The sequence below is a fragment of the Leucoraja erinacea genome, chromosome 3 (genome assembly GCF_028641065.1).
Source record: "Leucoraja erinacea ecotype New England chromosome 3, Leri_hhj_1, whole genome shotgun sequence".
Classification (NCBI taxonomy): Eukaryota; Metazoa; Chordata; class Chondrichthyes; order Rajiformes; family Rajidae; genus Leucoraja; species Leucoraja erinaceus.
In genome coordinates, this window is record NC_073379.1 from 9,064,092 (window position 1) to 9,080,827 (window position 16,736).

At 45.8% G+C, this 16,736-nt stretch overlaps 1 protein-coding gene across 2 annotated transcripts in view; it reads left to right on the forward strand.

The window, feature by feature from the left end:
* The first annotated feature begins 305 nt into the window (after window positions 1–305).
* Window positions 306–16,736, forward strand: part of irf2b (interferon regulatory factor 2b) — a 42,529-nt gene continuing 26,098 nt past the window's right edge. The window contains exons 1-2 of one of the 2 annotated variants that reach the window (XM_055632034.1): window positions 306–978; window positions 13,946–14,062. The gene's annotated coding sequence lies outside the window, so the exon portion shown is untranslated. The remainder of the gene's footprint in view (window positions 979–13,945; window positions 14,063–16,736) is intronic. The other variant, XM_055632035.1, reaches the window with a different exon arrangement.

The window sequence follows — 16,736 nt, forward strand, 5'->3', positions numbered from 1 at the left end:
AAATAGAACAAGTTGACCGACAACTTTAGACTGTGCACGCCACACCAAGAAGAAGAAGAAGACAGGAATGGCCTAATTATGCTCCTATCACTCATGAACATTCACCATGTTGGTCCTGCCTGTGTTAAGACTTTCGGAAATGCAACACCTCACACTTCTCTGCATTAAATTCCATCAACCACTCCTCAGCCCACCTGGCCAACAAGATTCCTGCTGTAATGTTTTTTTCACAACCATCTTCACTATATTTTAGTACCATCTGCAAACTTGCTAATCTCGCCTTGTGTAGTAGGTTCTCCTGTCAAAACAGGCCCTTCCCTCGAGTCCCGGCGGCCAGCGTCCTCGTAAATCCTCTCTGCGCCCTTTCCGGCTCGACAGACAGCAGCATCTCTTCGCTGCGATATTGTTACATGGGCGAAACTGACGGGGAGAGAGCTGACGAAATGCGCGTCGTCGGAGGAGGAGGAAGTGCAGACTGACGGGCTGCATGGAATGAAACCGAAGATAGACACAAAATGATCAGCCCGGAGAAGACGGGTCTCGTCCTGAAGCGCCACACCTATATATATATATATATATATATATTCCTCCTCTACAGAGATACTGTCTGCCCCGCTGAGTTACTTTTGTGTCTATCTAAGGGGAAGCACAAGCAGGCGACGGGGCTTGGAGCACCGTCTTTCACGCCCTCGCCTGCCGGCGAACAGGGAAGTGAAAACTGAAAATGAATTTGCGGGAGAGACCAATGAAAGTTTGCGAAAGACTTCCGCAGTCAGTGATCTGGGTCCCGCCCAGGCGATGGTGTAAATGCAGAGGAAGAAACAAGAAAACAAATCAGCAAGCGGGGGGAAATTTCCAGTCTCCCGGCCCTCTTCTTTTACTTTCGTTCTAATTCTGCAAGTGACAGGAGTGGCGACTTGCGCTTTCCCTTTGGACTGTATTAAAGCCCGGGACTCATTTGGAAGTGGGCACTTGGAGGTAACGAGCCAAAAAAATACGGAATGCATTCAATTTTATTTTGAAAAAAAATCTCTATATATATACGATGATAGCAGAGATAAGAAATGATTGTTGTTCCTTAAAAAAAAACCTGACGGGTCAGCGCCTCTGCAAAAGTAAAAGGAAAAGTGCTTCTAACTTTTGCGCGGATATTTTTTTTTGTCTTGTAGTTTTAGTTTCGTTTTTAGCACAAACACTTACGCAAAACAACTTGCTGTTCATTAATGTGGAACTTGGACGATCGCCGATCACGCAACATGTTTTTTTTTCTCCTCTCTACCCCCCCCCCCCCCCCTCAACAAAATAATGGTGGATTATTTAGGGAGTTTAGAGGATTAAAAATGAGACAACAAGGTATCGCCCGTAACTAAACTGGTAGAGCCGGGTTAGTGTGATATAGAACAAGAGTTGAAGGTTGTACGGTTGAAATATATATTTGTGTGTGTACATATATATATATATACATATATATGAAGTATGTGGATTGAAACATGGAGGGGCGATGACATTTTCGGGTTTATTGCGTCTCAGTTTGTGCACAGACACTACATAGAATATTGATAATGATAAGATTATAAATGGGGCCGTATTAAACGACCAGAGAGTGAAGTATGTAAAGATGTTTTACATTGCACTAGAGTTGCGTCAAGATATATTTATAGGACTACATTCTCTTAAACCTGATGTAAATCTAGAAATAGATTCTGCATATAAGGTGCGTAGATCGATTAGCATTGCAGCAACAACAAAAAAAGGTGGGGTGCAGCAGCAATTTATTTTTTGGGGGGGATTTTAACTTTTTATTTGGGTTGAATCAGGTTTTTTTTTAGTGAATTTACTTCCGCCTTCTGTAAGAGATGTGGGCGGGCTTTGGGCCAGGCCGCCAGCCAATGGGGGTGCCGGGATCTGTGATTGGCGATGTGGGTAGCCAATGGGGCGGCAGGGATTGGGTGCCTGGCGCCTCCTGTAGCCCATGGTCAGGGGGCGGGTTTCGTTACATAATTCCCAGAATTATATCTTTGCTGCAAAAAAAACATGTCAATGTTGTCAAGAGGGCTCGCTTAGGGAAATGCCGACATGCAGGAATCTGATTTCGTTTTTATCAATCAAATTTTAAGTGCGAAAAAAAAAATGTTTAATTGGATCATCTTGTTCAGAGTGCAGCTTGTTTGTAAGTGTTGAGATCTCCACGCCAGAAAGAAAAATGCAAACATCGAACAAAAGTGCAACACAGTGTGTAGGAAGGAACTGCAGGTGCTGGTTTACACCGAAGACAGACACAGAGTGCTGGAGTAACTCAGCGGGTCAGGCAGCATCTCTGGAGAGAAGGGATGGGGTCCAGATTCAGGGACAGTTTCTTCCCAGCTGTTATAGACAATAGGTGCAGGAGTAGGCCATTCGGCCCTTCGAGCCAGCGCCGCCATTCAATGTGATCATGGCTGATCATCCCCTATCAGTACCCTGTTCCTGCCTTAGTTTAGTTTTTGGTTTAGAGATACAGCGCGGAAATAGGCTCTTTGGCCCACCGAGTCCGCATCGACCAGCGATCCCCTTTACACTAACTAGTTCAATCCTACACACGAGGGACAATTTACAAAAGTCGTTTAACCGACAAATCTGTACGTCGTTGGAGTGCGGCTGGAAACCGGAGCACCCGGGGAAAACCCACGGGGAGAACGTACAAACTCTGTGCAGACAGCACCCGTAGTCAGGATAGAACCCGGGTCTCTGGCGCTGTGAGGCAGCAACTCTACCGCTGCTCTCCACCGTGCCACCCCGTTTTATTTTGCAAACTTACGTAGGCTTCCACACTGTCCAGTATACCACTGATTTAGGAGTCAGCTGCAAAATTACAGACAATTTTAACTACATTGTCACCCAATTTGTTAATACAGCATCAATAATAGACAATGATTACTTTTATGTGGATTCTAAAGTTCTGAAAAGGTTCTTTTAAAAAAAAAAAAAAAATTTAAATAATATTTTTATTAGAAGTCCTTAGGCCAACCGACCCGTGATCCCCGCACACCATCCTACACACACTAGAGACAATGTACACAGCCACCAAGGCAATTAACCTACAAACCTGTATGTCATTGAAAGTGGGCATGCAGGTGCAGCAGGCAGTGAAGAAAGCGAATGGTATGTTAGCAGTCATAGCAAAAGGATTTGAGTATAGGAACAGGGAGATTCTACAGCAGTTGTACAGGGTCTTGGTGAGACCACACCTGGAGTATTGCATACAGTTTTGGTCTCCTAATCTGAGGAAAGACATTCTTGCCATAGAGGGAGTATAGAGAAGGTTCACCAGACTGATTCCTGGGATGGCAGGACTTTCATATGAAGAAAGACTGGATAGACTCGGCTTGTACTCGCTAGAATTTAGAAGATTAGGAACTTAGAAAATTCTTAAGGGGTTGGTCAGGCTAGATGCAGGAAGATTGTTCCTGATGTTGGGGAAGTCTAGAACAAGGGATCACAGTTTAAGGGTAAGGGGAAAGTCTTTTAGGACCGAGATGAGAAAAACATTTTTCACACAGAGAGTGGTGAATCGGTGGAATTCTCTGCCACAGAAGGTAGTTGAGGCCAGTTCATTGGCTATATTTAAGAGGGAGTTAGATGTGACCCTTGTGGCTAAAGGGATCAGGGGGTATGGAGAGAAGGCAGGTACAGGATACTGAGTTGGATGATCAGCCATGATCATATTGAATGGCGGTGCAGGCTCGAAGGGCTGAATGGCCTACTCCTGCACCTATTTTCTATGTTTCTATGTCTTTGGAGAGTGGGAGGAAACCAAAGGTCTCGGAGAAAACCTACGCGGCCACAGGGAGAACGTACAAACTCTGTCCAGACAGCATCCATAGTCAGGATTGCACACTGGTCTCTGGCGCTGTAAGGCAGCAACTCTAACGCTGCGCCACCGTGCCACCCTTTTCTTGTATATGAATGTACCTATCCAAAAGCCTCACAAATGCCACTATCATATCTGCCTCCACCACCACCCCTGGCAGCGCGTTCCAGGCACCCACCACCCTCTGTGTAAAACATTAACCCCACATACTTTCAAAAGAGAACTAGATAGGGCTCTTGAAGATAGCGGAGTCCAGGGATATGGCGAGAAGGCAGGAACGGGGTACTGATTGTGGATGATCAGCCATGATCACATTGAATGGCGGTCGGTGCTGGCTCAATGGCCTACTCCTGCACCTATTGTCTATTGACATTCCTCACAGCAAGCACAGCTCATGAAAACGGTAACTTCTTGATTAGTGCGGGTGTCAGGTGTTACGGGGAGAATGCAGGAAAATGGGGTTAGGAGGGAGAGATAGACCAGCCATGATTGAATGGCGGGGTGGACTCAATGGGCCGAATGGCCTAATTCTACTCCTATCACTTATGACCTTCTGAATTTATGATCACACATCTCCTTTCAACTTTGCCCATCTCACCTTAAAGCCCTGCTCTCGAGTCTTTGACATTTCCACCCTGGGGTAGAAAGGTTCTGATTTCTTCTATTTGAAGAGAAATCTTGCTCTGTATTAACCACACCCTCTGTGTAAAAAATCTTGCCCCGCACACATCCGTTAAACTTTCCCCTTCTCACCTTATAAACCATGCTCTCCAGTGTCGGGCATTTCCACCCTGGGGGAAAAAAAGATTTCAGATGCTGCCTCTGTCCGAACTGACACCAAGTCATGTTCAACCCTAATCTCCCAAACCTCACACCGGCTCCAAGTTTAACAATCCTTTGTATACAATCCACGCCTGCTTTCCTCGGGGAATGCAAATGCCAACCGCTCCTCCGAAAAGCCAAGTTCTGGAGCCTCTTCCTGAACTACGGAGTCTCTTTCCGAATTTAAGACCTCATTCTTAATGGAGGAGGGGGCCGTCGAGAGAAACTGTCGGGGGCCGCAGAGAATGAGGCGGGGACCAGGCGGGTGTGGAGGGGTGTTTGTTGCAAGGTGTGGGGATAGGCAGTAGATAGGACTGTTCAGTGAACATTTGTAGCTTTGTCGGTGTCAGATATATGGCGACTCTTGTGCAGTAGGTGAGGTCTGCTGTACGATGTTACCTGGTTGGATGCCATATAAAGCATTTCACTGCACCTAGATACATTCATGTATCATTGAATCTTTAACACCTAGCTTGTTCTTGAATGTCTCTAGGTCACATTCAGCTTGATAACACACCTATGAAGCACTGTGTTCACACTGCTATTTAAATACCAGATCATATTGGTAGACAAAAATGCTGGAGAAACTCAGCGGGTGAGGCAGCATCTATGGTCCGAATTAATAGGTGACGTTTCAGGTCGAGACCCTTCATCAGACTGATGTGGGGGTTGGGGGGAGCGGGAAGAAGAAAGGGAGAGTTGGAGACAGTGGGCTGTGGGAGAGCTGCGAAGGGGAGGGGAAGGAGGGAGGAAGGACTACCTGAAATTGGAGAAATCAATGTTCATACCGCTGGGGTGTAAACTGCCCAAGCGGAATATGAGACGCTGCTCCTCCAATTTACGGTGGGACTCAATCTGGCCATGGAGGAGGCCCAGGACAGAAAGGTCGGATTGGGAATGTGAGGGGGAGTTGAAGTGCTGGGTCGGTCAACCAGGAGATCAGGTTGGTTAGTGTGAACTGAGGGGAGGTGTTGGGCGAAGTGATCGCCAAACATGCTTGGTCTCACCGATGTAGAGCAGCTGACACCGAGAGCAGCGAATGCAATAGATGAGGTTGCATTGAGATCATATTGGTGTCGTATTCAATAATTTTACCCTCAATGGTTAATATATTGGCTCACCTCCTAGATTCCAGTATTACATGTGCAATGTTTTGTGATTTTATTGGTTCACACCTTTTCCTCACGGGGGAAATTTCTAAAGGCCATAGCATTCATCCATAGCCACAGCCATAACATAGCCATAGGCCTGGAAAGAGTGGATGTGGAGAGGATGTTTCCACTAGTGGCAGAGTCTCGGACCAGAGGTCGTAGCCTCAGAATTAAAGAACATTCCTTTAGGAAGGAGATGAAAAGGAATTTCTTTAGTAAGAGGGTGGTGAATCTGTGGAATTCATTGCCACAGGGACTGTGGAGGCCAGGTCAATGGATAATTTTTAGGCAGTGATAGATAGATTCTTGATTAGTATTGGGTGTCAGAGGTTATGGGGAGAAGGCAGGAGAATGGGGCTGGGAGGAAGAGATGGATCAGCCATAATTGAATGGCGGAGTAGACTTGATGGGCCGAATGGCGAATTCCGCTCCTATTCCCGATTACCTTATGACTTTACTTAAGGTGACAGAGGCAAAGTTTAAAGGAGATTTGCGGGATGTCCAATTTTTATGTGTCAGAGGTAGTGGGTGCCTGGAACGCGCTGCCAGGGGTGGTGGTGGAGGCAGACACGATAGTGGCGTTTAAGAGGCTTTTAGATAGACACAAGGATATGCGGGGAATGGAGTGATATGGATCACGTGCAGGCAGATAAGAATAGTTTAAAGGGCCAGTCCCACTTGCCGATTTTTTCGGCGACTGCCGGCGTCATATCAGGGTCGCCAAAAGATTTTGAACATTTCAAAATCCAGCGGCGACCAAAAATACGTTGCGACACTTGAGGAAACACCGCGCGTCAATACGTCATCACGCCGCGACTTTTTCGGTGACCTGATATGTTGGTCAATGATGCCGGCAGTCGCTGAAAAAATCGCCAAGTGGGGCAGGCCCTTAACTTGGCACCATGTGCAGCACAAGCACTGTGGGACGAAGGGCCTGTTCCTGCACTGTACTGTTCCAAGCTCTGTATTGGAAGATCTGCATTGTGTTTCCTGCAGTTTCTGTTTATATTTCAGGGCTCCAGCTAAGCATTTAAAAAAAAAAAAAAAACACCCTTCAACAGAACATGGCAAACCATATTTAGATAGATGATAGAACAGTATCGTATGTAAGGAATGGAAGGATATGGTTCACATGCAGGCAGTGGAGATCAGTTTAACTTGGCATCTTGCTGAGTTCAGTTTAGTTCAGACTAGAAACATAGAAAATAGGTGCCGGAATAGGCCATTCGGCCCTTCAAGCCTGCACCGCCATTCAATATGATCATGGCTGATCATCCAAATCAATATCCCATACCTGCCTTCTCTCCATACCTCCTGATCCCTTTAGCCACAAGGGCCACATCTAACTCCCTCTTAAATCTAGCCAATGAACTGGCCTCAACTACCTTCTGTGGCAGAGAATTCCACAGATTCACCACTCTCTGTGTAGAAAATGATTTTCTCATCTCAGTCCTAAAAGACTCTTATCCTTAAACTGTGACCTCTTGTTTTGGACTTCCCCAACATCGGGAATAATCTTCCTGCATCTAGCCTGTCCAACCCCTTAAGAATGTTGTAAGTTTCTATAAGATCCCCCCTCAATCTTCTAAATTCTAGCGTGTACAAGCCGAGTCTATCCAGTCTTTCTTCATGGAAAGTCCTGACATCCCAGGAATCAGTCTGGTAAACCTTCTCTGTACTCCCTCTATGGCAAGAATGTCTTTCCTCAGATTAGGAGACCAAAACTGTACGCAATACTCCAGGTGTGGTCTCACCAAGACCCTGTACAACTGCAGTAGAACCTCCCTGCTCTTATACTCAAATCCTTTTGCTATGATGCTAACATACCATTTGCCTACTTTCAATGACTGGTGTACCATGACACCCAGGTCTCCGCTTTTCCTAATCGGCCACCATTCAGATAATAGCCTACTTTCCTGTTTTTGCCACCAAAATGGATAACCTCACATTTATCCACATTATACTACATCTGCCATGCATTTGTGCACTCACCCAGCCTATCCAAGCTCCTCCTTGCAGCCTCCTAGCATCCTACTCACAGCTAACATTGCCCCCCAGCTTCGTGTCATCCGCAAACTTGGAGATGTTGCATTCAATTCCCTCGTCCAAATCATTAATACATATTGTAAATAGCTGGGGTCCCAGCACTGAGCCTTGCGGTACCCCACTAGTCACTGCATGCCATTGTGAAAAGGACCCGTTTACTCCTACTCTTTGCTTCCTGTCTGCCAGCCAGTTCTCTATCCACATCAATACTGAACCCCCAAAACCATGTGCTTTAAGTTTGTATACAAATCTCTTATGTGGGACCTTGTCGAAAGCTTTCTGAAAGTCCAGATATAACACATCCACTGGTTCTCCCTTATCCACTCTACTAGTTACATCCTCGAAAAATTCTATAAGATTCGTCAGACATGATTTACCTTTCATAAATCCATGCTGACTTTGTCCAATGATTTCACCACTTTCCAAATATGCTGCTATCCCATCTTTAATAAACGATTCTAGCAGTTTCCCCACTACCGAAGTTAGACTAACTGGTCTGTAATTCCCCGTTTTCTCTCTCCCTCCCTTTTTAAAAAGTATGGTTACATTAGCTACCCTCCAATCCTCAGGAACTACTCCAGAATCTAAAGAGTTTTGAAAGATTATTACTAATGCATCCACTATTTCTGGGGCTACTTCCTTAAGTACTCTGAGATGCAGCCTCTGGCCCTGGGCGATTTATCGGCCTTTAACCCATTCTATTTACCTAACACCACTTCCCGGCTAACTTGGATTTCACTCAGTTCCTCCATCTCATTTGACCCCCGGTCCCCTGCTATTTCCGGCAGATTATTTATGTCTTTCTTAGTGAAGACAGAACCAAAGTAGTTATTCAATTGGTCTGCCATGTCTTTGTTCCCCATGATTCACCTGTTTCTGACTGCAAGGGATCTACATTTGTTTTAACTAATCTTTTTCTCTTCACATATCTATTAAAACATTTGCAGTCAGTTTTTATGTTCCCTGACAGTTTGTCTTTCCTAATTAAGCCTTTTGTCCTCCTCTGCTGGACTCTGAATTTCTCCCAGTCCTCTGGTAGACTGCTTTTTCTGGCTAATTTGTATGCTTCATCTTTTGTTTTGATACTATCCCTGATTTCCCTTGTTATCCACGGATGCACTACCTTCCCTGATTTAGTCTTTTGCCAAACTGGGATGAACAATTGTTGTAGTTCATCTATGCAGTCTTTAAATGCCTTCCATTGCATATTCACCGTCAACCCTTTAAGAATCAATTGCCAATTTATCTTGGCCAATTCACGTCTCATACCCTCAAAGTTACCTTTCTTTAAGTTCAGGACCCTTGTTTCTGAATTAACAATGTTACTCTCCATCCTAATGAAGAACTCAACCATATTATGGTCACTCTTGCTCAAGGGGCCACGCACAACAAGACTGCTAACTAACCCTTCCTCATTACTCAATACCCAGTCTAGAATTGCCTGCTCTCTCGTTGGTACCTCTACATGTTGGTTTAGAAAACTATCCCACATACATTCCAAGAAATCCTCTTCCTCAGCACCCTTGCCAATTTGATTCACCCAATCTATATGTAGTTTGAAGTCACCCATTATAACTGTTTTACCTTTGTTGCACGCATTTCTAATTTCCTGTTTGATGCCATCCCCAACTCCACTACTACTGTTAGGTAGCCTGTACACAACTCCCACTAGCGCTTTCTGCCCCTTAGTGTTTCGCAACTCTACCCATATCAATTCCACATCCTCCAAGCATAGTCGAAGACGGTCTTCAACATGTCATTTTTTCAAACTCTTCTAAACTCGCCAATTAGGTGCCCCAAATGGGACAGCCCCTTTACTAAGATGGCCACTTCTCGGTGAACAATGCTGCCTGGAAGATCTAGCGGTGGCTAACGAGAAGGCTGCCCACCGTGCAAGAACCTGGCCCAACATTTGAAACATGGATGATGGACACGAAAGAAGAAGAAGTACAAGGCCCTGTTCTTGTGCTGCACCATTCTGCTCTATCTTCTATGATGCTGGCAAATAGCAGTGTTATGAAGAACACAAGTCAAAGTCAATTTCATTCGTCACTTACATCCAGAAGGTGCAATGAAATGAATTTGCCAGCAGCGAAACAATTAAGAAGAACACACAATACACAATAAGATTTAACACAAACACAATAAGATCAAACACGAAGAGACTTAAGTATTTGAATTTCTGGGCAGTCCATATTTAAAAATGCAAATAGCTGCATTTTTAAACTAAGATAAACAATGGCATTTAATGTGTGACTCATTGACATGTCTGTTTTATATTGTTTCAAACTTAAAATTGACAAGATGTTCGGCAGCTGGGAAATTGGAGCGAGATTTTACAAAATAAAGGCAAAAACATTTAAATATTTAGTTTGCCTGCGTCAGTTTTTGGACAAAAGTCAAATTGCTGGAGGAACTCAGTGGCTCAGGCCTCTGATTCGATCTTGAGTACGGGTGCTGTCTGTACAGAGTTTGTAGGTACTCACCGTGACCCGCGTGGGTTTTCTCCGGGTGCTCCGGTTTCTCCCACTTCCAAAGACGTGCAGGGTTGTAGATTAATTGGCTTCTGTAAATTATCTGTGTGTGGGATAGAACGAGTGTGTGCTGCGATCGCTGGTCGGCGCTGACTCGGTGGGCCGAATGGCCTGTTTCCATGAACGATCTCTATAACTAAAACAAGAACCTTTCTCCAGATACTCTTTGGATATTCATATATCATATTCAGATATGAAATATTTTGTGGGTTAATATCATGCCATAGTGATCAGGTCGACACAGACTGATTGGGCCGAAGGGCCTGTTTCCAACATTGCATCTCTGAACAAAAATAAGATGCTGCCTGACCTGCTGAGTTCCTCCAGCACTTTGTGTTTTGTTCAAGATTCCAGCACCTACAGTTGCTTGTGTCATTGTTATTGGACAGTTTCACATACAAGAAAAATCTTGGAAACACTTCAAAAATGTGTCCACACAAAAGCAACATGTCTGTAGAACTACTTTAGAAGTTCTTTAGTCGTGAACAATGTATCTTCAGTGCTGGTGATTCCCTGGATCCTGTCCCATGATCTTAAAACACAGGACGGCATTTCTAATGCTTAACTCATTAGTCCACAAGTTGCAGTTGTTGCTCGCAATACTGGCATTTGTTGTCCATCCTTAGGTTTCTCCGCAGCTTCAGAAGGTCAAAAGTGATAGGAGAAGAATTTGGCCATTCGGCCCATCAAGTCTACTCCGCCATTCAATCATGGCTGATCTATCTTTCCCTCTTAACCCCATTCTCCTGCCTTCTCCCCATAACCCCTGCCACCCATGCTAATCAAGAATCTATCTATCTCTGCCTTAAAAAATATCCATTGACTTGGCCTCCACAGCCTTCTGTGGCAATGAATTCCACAGATTCACCGCCCTCTGGCTAAAAAAATTCCCCCTCCATTCTAATAGTGTCCATTTATTCTGAGGTTATGGAACATGCTATTCCCCCCCCTATTCCCTCCCCACTGCTATCATCTCTTTATATGTCTGCATCAAAACTCTCATTGGCCTCCACTCCGGGTGATCCGGTTTTCTCCCACACTCCAAAGACGTACAGGTTTGTGGGCTTCAATAAAATTGCAAATTGTCCCTAGTGTGTGGGATGGTGCTAGTGTGCTGTTTCACTATTCTGTACGTTTCAATGAGGTTTCCCTCACCCTTCTAAACTCCAGCGAGTACAGGCCCAGTGTCTTTAAATGCTCACCATATGAATGAATGAATGAATTCTCTGCCCCATGGGGCGGTGGAGGCAGGTTCTCTGGATGCTTTCACGAGGGCTCTTAAAAATAGCGGAGTCAGGGGATATGTGGAGAAGACAGGAACGGGGTACTGATTGGGGATGATCAGCCATGATCACATTGAATGGCTGTGCTGGCTCGAAGGGCTGAATGGGCTACTCCTGCACCTATTGTCTATTGAATGAATGAATGAATGCATGAATAAATGAATAATGATGAATGAATGAATGAATTGAAAGAATGAATGAATGAATGCATGAATAAGTTTATTGGCCAAGTATTCACATACAAGGAATTTGCCTTGGTGCTCCACCCGCAAGTGACAACATGACATACAGTGGCAACCAATTATTCCTGGGATCATTCTTGTAAACCTCCTCTGGTTTAGAGGATTCCTGAAAGGCGTTGATACGGTAGTCAGTCAGAACCAGGATGGAAATGTCAAAGACTCGATGGCATTACGACTTTAAGGTGAGAGAGGCAAAGTTTGAAGGAGAAATGAAGGGCAAGTTTTTTTTTTACACAAAGGGCGTTGGGTGCCTGCAATACTCTGCCAGGGGTGGAGGCAGATACGATAGTGGCATTTAGGGGCTTTAGGGGCAGAGAATGGAGGGATGTGGGTCAGAGGCAGGTAGAGGAGATTAGCGACATCATGTTCGGCACAGACATTGTGGGCCGAAGGACCTGTTCCTGGGCTGTACTATTCTAAGCTTGATATTAATTTCCACTGAGCGGATAAAAATAATTTATTTTAGAGTCGTAGAGTGATGCAGTGTGAATGAATGAATGACTGAATGAATGAATTCTCTGCCTCAGAGGGCGGTGGAGGCAGGTTCTCTGGATGCTTTCAAGAAGGCTCTTAAAGAGAGCGGAATTAGGGGATATGGGGAGAACGCAGGAACGGGGTACTGATTGGGGATGATCAGCCATGATCACATTGAATGGCGGTGCTGGCTCGAAGAGCTGAATGGCCTACTCCTGCACCTATTGTCCATTGTCTATTGAACCCGAGGGATAACTTTTTTCTACAAAGGGTGGTGGGTGTATGGAATGAGCTGCCGGAGGAGGTAGTTGATGCAAGTAATATCACAACATTTAAGAAACTTTTAACATTTGGGACTGTTTCCACACTGCATCACTCTACGACTCTAAAATAAATTATTTTTATCCGCTCAGAAAGAAGGAATAAAAGCGCCTGGTACAGTCACCGACTGGCTATGGTTAAAATATGTAGGATGGGACTGCAGATGCTGGTTTACACTGAAGATTGACACAAAATGCTGGAGTAACTCAGCGGGACAGGCAGCATCTCTGGAGAGGGGGAATGGGTGACGTTTCGGGCTGAGACCATTCTTCAGACTGAGAGTCAGGGGGTGAGGGAAACATATAGACATGGAAGGGTGAGGTGTGAAAATGAGCCATCAAAGGGGACGAAAGTCAAGGAAAATGTAGAATGGATCTGAGGGGAAGGAGACAACGAGGCAGACAATCGGTAATATGTAATCAGGAGGGCAGTGAAACTAGTTGGAGAACTGAGAAGGGGGAGGGATGGAGAGAGAGGGAAAGCAAGAGCTAGAGAAGTCAATGTTCATACCGCTGGGGTGTAAACTACCCTAGCGAGATATGAGGTGCTGTTCCTCCAATTTGCGTTGCGCTTCACTCTGACAATGGAGGAGGCCCAGGACAGAAAGGTCAACGTGAGAATGGGAGGGGAAGTTAAAGAGTTTAGGTAGGTTTAGGCGGACTGAGCGGAGGTGTTCAGCGAAACGATCGCCGAGCCTGCGCTTGGTCTCGCCGATATACAGGAGCGGTGGATACAGTAATTCAGTTTGGAACGATGAGAGGGGAACATATAAGATTTCTAAGGGCTTGGACACGCTAAAGGCAGGAAACATGTTCCCGATTTTGGGGGAGTCCAGAACCAGGGGCCACAGTTTAAGAATAAGCGGTAAGCCATTTAGAACAGAGACGAGGAAACACTTTTTCTCACAAAGAGTTGCGAGTCTGTGGAATTCTCTGCCTCAGAGGGCGGTGGAGGCTGGTTCTCTGGATACTTTCAAGAGAGAGCTAGATAGGGCTCTTAAAGATAGTGGAGGCAGGGGATATGGGGAGAAGACAGGAACGGGCTACTGATTGTGGATGATCAGCCATGAATGGCGGTGCTGGCTCGAAGGGCTGAATGGCCTACTCCTGCACCTATTGTCTATTGTCTATTATTGTCTATTGTCTATTATTGTTTGGAAGATTCCAATCCAATCTAATTCCAATGTTCTACTCGTCAATGTGATTCTCCTTAACCTTTACAGCGACTATCCAGGACAGACACGGACCCCTACATTTGACAGGAAGGTCGCCCTTATCCCGTATGTCACCCACTCCAAGTCAGGAACTGTTCGGACTACAGGGTCACGTTTAACTTGCAGGTAAGAAAAGCATCTGTCTCAGATTGACTTGCCATTAACCACCCATTTTTGTGTTGATAAGTGATAGGAGCAGAATTTGGCCACGCGGCCCATCAAGTCTACTCCGCCATTCAACCATGGGTGATCTATCTCTCCCTCCGAACCCCATTCTCCTACTTTCTCTCCATAGCCTCTGACACCCATATGAATCGAGAATCTATCTACCTCTGTCTTAAAAATATCCATTGACTTGGCCTCCACAGCCTTCTGTGGCAATGAATTCCACAGATTCACCACCCTCTGACTAATTTTTAATTTAATTGAATGAGACCTGTATGTGAACATTTAAGCTTTCACATCGTATTTGCGCATGGGGTACAGACGTCTTCCCTCTGCAGTTTCTTCGTCTTCATACTCTCCTCGTGTTTGTTTAGTCGCCAGCGCCTGGCCCGTGCCTTCTTGGGTCGCAGATCCAAAGGCTTGTACTTCTGGCCTTTGTAGAATTTTCCTCCCTTGTAGAAATTCCTCCTCATCTCCTTCCTAAAGGAACGTCCTTTAATTCTGAAGCTGTGTCCTCGAGTCCTAGACTCTCCCACCAGTGGAAACATCCTCTCCACATCCACTTTATCCAAGCCTTTCACTGTTCGGTCCATTTTGATGAGGTTCTCCCCTCATTCTTCTAAACCCCAGGCCCAGTGCCGTCAAACGCTCTTCATAGGTTAACCCACTCATTCCTGGGATCATTCTCGTAAACCTCCTCTGGACCCTCTCCGGCGTCAGTATATCCTTCCTATGATTGGGGGGAAAAATTGCTCACAATATTACAAATGCGGCCTGACAAGCGCCTTATTGAGCTCCGCTTCACATCCCTGTTTTTGTATTCTAGTCCTCTTGGAATATTTTGGGGGAGATGTTTCGGAATGTGGAGCGCGTACGGTTTGCAGATGTGAATCGGATTAATATATTGAGCCAGACAAGGAGTGGAGTTGCCACAAGGTATTTGTTGGAAATGAACTTCAACAGAGCATGGTTGTGGGCATAGAATAGTGAAACGCTTGGATGGAGCGGACGTGGAGAGGATGTTCCCACAAGTGCGAGAGTCTAGGACAGGGGTGGGCAACCTTGTTCTGCAATAGGGGCCGGGACGCATGTCTGTGAGGGGATGGCGGGCCACATCTATCACGTGTACACATGGATCCCGCCCCCACCCCGCCCCGGATGGCAGGCATCAAATCACGTGTTCACATAGATCACGGCCCTTCGAGGACGCCACCCGGAACGGAGCACTGCCCCTAGTTATGGGCGCTCACCAACATGGCGCACCTATGGACCATTGCCTTGGCAGTGACTCAAATACTCACACTCACTCGTCCCCGGCCTATTGACAACCCCGATCCCGACAGTGAAGCCCAGACACAGAAGGTGCGTGGCCGTGCCCGCGGCTTTGCGCAGGTACAGCCAGACCTCGGCGCTCGGCGGCTCCGACACTGCGGCCGTCAGCGCAGGCCCCCCTTGTGTCACCGCGCCTGGGCACCGCGGCCTCGGGCCCGGGTTTGTACTGGAGATGACGGGAGTCTGCGGGCCGGATGATGTCGGGTTACGGGCCGCATCCGGCCCGAGGGCCGTAGGTTGCCGATCCCCTGGTCCAGGACCAGAGATCGCAGCCTCAGAATAAAAGGATGTTCTTTTAGGAAAGAGGCAAGGAGGGATTTCTAGAGTTTATGAGTTTGGTTATTGTCACGTGTACTGAGGTACAGTGAAAAGCTTTTGTTGTGTGCTAACCAGTCAACTGAAAGACAATGCATGATTACAATCGATCCATTTACAGTGTACAGATACATGAAAAAGGGAATAACGTGAATGATGTTCAGAGCAAGATAAAGTCCAATCAAGGATAGTCCGAGGGTCTCCAATGAGGTAGATAGATAGCAGCTCAGGACTGCTCTCTGGTTGTTGATAGGATGGTTCAGTTGCCTGATATCAGCTGGGAAGAAACTGTCCCTAAAGGGCCTGTCCCACTTACGCGACATTTTAGCCGACTGCCGGCACCCGTCATAGGTCGTTGCAGGTCGCCGAAAATGTTCAACATGTTGAAAACCCAGCGACGACCAGAACAAGGTACCACTCTTTGGGCGACTGCTCACGACCATACAGGCTTCACCCCGCGACATGTCGCCTGTATGGTCGTGCGTCGTCTCCTCAGTCGCCCAAAGAGTCGTAGCATCTTTCTGGTCACCGCTGGATGTTCAACATGTTGAAAAATTTCAGCGACCTGCAACGACCTTTGAAGGGTGACAGCAGTCACCGAAAAAGTTGCGTAAGTGGGACAGGCCCATGAATCTGTACAGGAGGTGTGCTTTTTTACACTTCATTTTATTTTGCAATAGGCCTGAATATTTCATTTGTTTTTTGTTACAAAGTGGTAATAGAGGAGATTAAACCAATTTCCTGTTTTAATATCATCACCATGGCATTAAATAAACACACAGACCTGTTTCCACGATAAGATTCAAAACTAAATATAAGGTGTAGTCTGTTTGACCTATATTAATAGGTGCAATATAAGGGAGTGGAGCCAGAATTGAATGCTATTCTAAAACTCACCTGGTTCAGGGTGTTTGAACAGCGAAAACCTAACGACGTTGTCTTTTGTTGGAAAAGTGGCTGTTAAAAGAACCTGGTTCTGCTGCTGTTT